General features: G+C 35.5%; 1 protein-coding gene across 1 annotated transcript in view; it reads left to right on the plus strand.

Annotated features, from left to right (window-relative positions):
- The window catches only part of DOK6 (docking protein 6), a 546,111-nt gene that overhangs the window by 398,212 nt on the left and 143,216 nt on the right, over positions 1–4,683 (plus strand). The window lies entirely within an intron of this gene.

Genomic DNA, 4,683 nt, shown 5'->3' on the forward strand with positions numbered 1-4,683 from the left:
TCAAAAAAAAAAAAAAAATTTCTGGGTAGGTTCATTGATCTTTTGTCACATTTTTATTTAATTCTATCTTGAAATTCCTTTTTCTTTCTAAGATTGTATACAAATTCTTTGATTTTTTTTCCTATCAATTTTTTTCCGTTTGCTTTCTCTGGAATTTATAGCAGTGGAGGAAGAGATGTGGATTCAAATCTTTTTTTCCAAATGGCTAACATCCAATACAGTTTATTGAAGAGTTCAGTTTACCTCATTGACTTGAAATTCTACTTTGATCATATAGTTAATTCTCATATGAATTGAGACTCTTTCTCGACTTTCTATACTGTTGCTTTAGTTTGTCCATTTTGCTTAGAGTTTCTCGAGAAGATCAAATGACTCACCAGAGTAACCAATCTTTTCATGGCAGCTAAAAAAAGTAAAATGCTGGCATTGCTAAATGACAATAAAGATTAAATGGTTAATGGAATAAAAGTATTAATTGGTTTTAACTGCTCTGAAGAAAAGCTGTGCTTTTAAGAATTTCATTCCTTTCTATAATTAAACATTAAAATTTAAATACTGAATAGAAACACTGCTGGGTTTTCAGGAACATTCTTCTGCTCTACTCCATTGCTGAGAGTTTAAAATTTCTGTGTGCAGGGAAGATAAATATTTGACTATTTAATATGTACACAATATTGCAAAACTTACAGTGAGAGTGAAATTATATAACTGTGAAGATGGACAGAATTACCAGGGGTCAACTAATTCATCTGTAGCAAAATTTTACCTAGACACCCACAAAAAAAATTTTAATTATCTATGTCACTTTTTAAAAGTAAAATGTCTCCATAATTTTCAACTTGGTAAACTTCTTCTGCAAGTCATTTGGAAGAAAGATTTGCATTTCAAAGTCACTTCCTCATAGACAGCCAGGTTTGAGACTTTTAAGCAAGAAAAAGAGGGTATGAACTAATAGTTATATGTTGGGAACTTCCTTCCAGAAAATTCTTCCAGGGCACTACATGATAGGGATGTTTCTTCCTTAAAGGCAGCTATGAGAACCATGAATAGTAAAACGCCTCATTTGGAGTTCAGTTTCCTCTGAAAACATACATTCATGTGATCTCTAGTTATTCCATACTTATTAAAATACACAGAGATAAGATTAACAGTACTGTTATGTCAATTGATTCTAGATGTGAGTGGTGACATGGGATAAAGAGGGAGAGACAATACTCTCTTCAGTTCCCTAGCGGGATGTAATTTGAAAAAGAGCCATTTAGGGGAAAAAACTAGAATTTTTAGGTTCTTCATGCATTAAAATATATTGACCACCTACAATATGCTGGCTGTCTCATATGGAGGAATCCCCAAGACCACCATCCAGCTCAATGACTTTCTAGAAGACTTACAAGACTTGGAAAAGGACATTAATCTCACAGTGTGATTCACTACAGTGAGAGATACAGATTAAAATCAGCAAAAGGAAAAGGCACAAGAGATGAAGGCCAGGAGAGACTACGCACAAAGTTCCAGGGCCCCTGTCATTAGTGTTTCATGAGGGCACACATAACTAAATAATGTGACAATACATGAAATGCTGTCAACCAGAGAAGCTTTCCCATGCCTTGGTATCCAAAGTATTATGGGACCTCTGTCAGATAGACATGCAACACCCCCAGGATTGACCTCAGCTACTCAGCCTCCAACCTCCAGGCTCCATCAGAGAAAAAGCCCGACGTTACATGATTGGGATAAATTTGTCTGGTCCAAACAGTAGAGCATGATTCAAGGTCTCAGACTTACAGAAACAGGCAGAGTATTCCCAAGGCTCAGCGGTTACATCCCAGAAGCCAGCCAAGGATTTATCCTGAAAATGGACCTTCCTTTGGAATGGGTTGGGTTTGAGTAATCCAGGCCTGTAAATTAACTCGTTATCTCCTTCATGGCTCCATATGTCTTCCCAGTAGCATGTACCACAGTAAGTGTGTGATGATTCTTTGATCAATGCTTTTCTTTCCTCACTATTTAAAAAGCCTTAGAGTCAATGGGCCATGTATATTTTCCCCTCCTATTCACCTCCAGGCCCAAAACAGTGCCTGGCTTATAGTACCTACTTGAAATTATATATAATAAATGTATATGATAGGCTAAGGCATGATGGTTGGCATTTATTTCCTAGTCTTTGGGATCTTACACTGTTAGAATTTCCCTTACATCACAATGCCAAAAATAAAAACAAACAAAACTCTGGAAACAAGTGTGTCAAACCTATTTAACTCTTAGAATTTTTATGAGACTCTAGACTATTCCTCAGAGCTAGAAGAAACCTTAGAGATTATATTCTTCAATATTTTATTTGCGAAAAGCGAAAACATCGATTTGTACAAATACTTTTTAAAGTATGAAGAGTATTAATATTTGTCATTTTCTACACATATCAATAGAATTCTAGTTGGAGTCAGGACAAGCCTACATCATTCATATTTTCACTTTTTCACAAAACAAATGCAGTTGAGGAATGTGCACGTTGGTGACAAGGGAATTAGGAGATTCAAATATAGCTAACACTTCTGTTTTATCTCTTCCCAAGTTAAAAGTTAAAGAAAGAATCCCTTCAGGTTTTTTGCCCTTTTTGTCATAGTCTTTCTTTCTAACCTTCAGCTTTATATATCACAATCCTTAAAAAACTGTACAAATACGGCTTCTAATGTGTTCTCATTTGTTTCCTACATGTCATCTCCCACTCCTCTTTAATGAAACAGTATCCTGTGGCGAGAGTTCTGTAGGCCTGTGATTCTCAGACTATCATGTGCACATGAATCACCTGGAGACTTGTTAAAATATGGATTCAGACTGGGAAGTCTGGACAAGCTCCCCAGGATGCAGATACTACTGGTCTGTGGACCACTCTTTGAGGAACAAGTCAAAAGCCATCTACATTGTTTCATTTTTCTTCTTTACTCTTTGCTGGCTACCACAAAGCTGTTTAGACAGATATGAAAAAATCTCCATATCTATTCCCTAAGATCCCCCCAAAAGAACAAGTTTTAAACAATAACCAGGGAGCAGGGGGCAGCAGGAGGCTCCCCCCAAAATAAATAAATAAATAAACAGGGAAATCTAACCAGCCTATTCCAACATGACTGACAAAAGTCATAAACATGACCTTCAGGTTGGCTTGGGTGCAAACGGTGAAGAAAGAGCGTCTTTGACATAGAGTTTCTTTGCTTTTTATGCCAGTATTTCAAATTCCTTATTTCTTGATCAAAGAATGAAGTTTATAGTGATTTTTTTTTTTTTCGGAGACTGAAATAAACCCTCCTGTAAGCATTCACAGTTCTCCACAGGGTAGAGTCAAGTGCCAGGAAGTGGACAAGCATTAGAGCTTTACATCTCAATGACTGAGTATGAAATAACATCTTGTGTCTTCATTATTTCATTTCCAAAGGCTAATAAATGGCATTTTTCAGATAACAATGAACAAAATTCATCCTCAAACAAGATGCACTCACTACTTATCAATGGTTTTGCTGCTACTGCTTCTTACTCCTCTGAATCAACAAAGAAAGCTAATTTGTTTCACTTTGTGAAAACTCTTCATTTTTTCCCCAGACTTTCCATTTCACGCTGTGTGAATTTTATTAAGATCTCTTTCAGAGAAGCTAAGTGCTGGCTCTATGGGGCCCTCAGGGATCGCAGTTGCAGCCTCTGTAATGTCTGAAGCCTCTTGAGACATCTCTTTTCTATTTAAAACTCCTTGGAGAATCATAGAGAAGACTCTAAACTCTTTTTGGTGCTTGAAGAACTAGTTTGTCCTCATGAATATTTTGATGTTATAACCTGCAAACCTTTTGATGTTATAACCTGAAAACCAACAACATAGAAATTCAGTTAATGTCTAGTATCTGAATATTAACATCATATTGAGATTGTGTAGGTATTTCTGAAGGGCTTCAATTCTTCTTAAAAACTGGCTTAAAATATTAATTTTAAATGTTTTTCATTTTAGAATTTGTGTCTGTTAATAAAACTTACTTGTAATTCTGTCAACTAACAATTTGTCAGTGGGTTTTTTCCAATAAAAATAATGTTTTTAAAAAGTAATTATAATTAAATAATTTTAAAATAATTTAGATTCTAGTTTTTTTCTGGATTTACATTTTAATAGTTTTAATGCTATTATGTGCTCTCAGAAGTGACATAGAGCTGCATAATACTTTGTCAATAATATTACTATCATAACAGTAGATAAAATACTGTAATTAATCCAGTCATTTCTCTATGGTAAATATTTAGTTACAGAATTTCTCTATGATAAAATTAGTAATAGCTAACATTTTTGAACATTCAATATGTGCAAAGCAACTCTAAGTATTTTTTGATTCAACTCTTAACCTTTATAAGGATTGTATGGGTTGTATCTAATCATTATTCCATTATTCATATTTTGGAGATGTAGAGGCAAGTTGAACCCTTTGCCCAAGATCATACTGCTGGTGAAGTGGCAGGCCAAAGTTCAAGCCAAATATTCTCATATTCAAATAGTCCCTTTTGTGCTATGTTGTACCCCAGGCTACACCAAGATTTACTTAAGAATTACTCGGTTTAAAGAAAAGATTCAAGTCGGGCTCGGTGGCTCAGCCTGTAATCCCACGCCTTTGGGAGGCTGAGGTGAGTGGATTGCCTGAGCCCGCGGGTTCG

Source organism: Carlito syrichta, unplaced genomic scaffold (genome assembly GCF_000164805.1).
Source record: "Carlito syrichta isolate Samal-C Ts95f unplaced genomic scaffold, Tarsius_syrichta-2.0.1 Scaffold309798, whole genome shotgun sequence".
NCBI classification, from domain to species: Eukaryota; Metazoa; Chordata; class Mammalia; order Primates; family Tarsiidae; genus Carlito; species Carlito syrichta.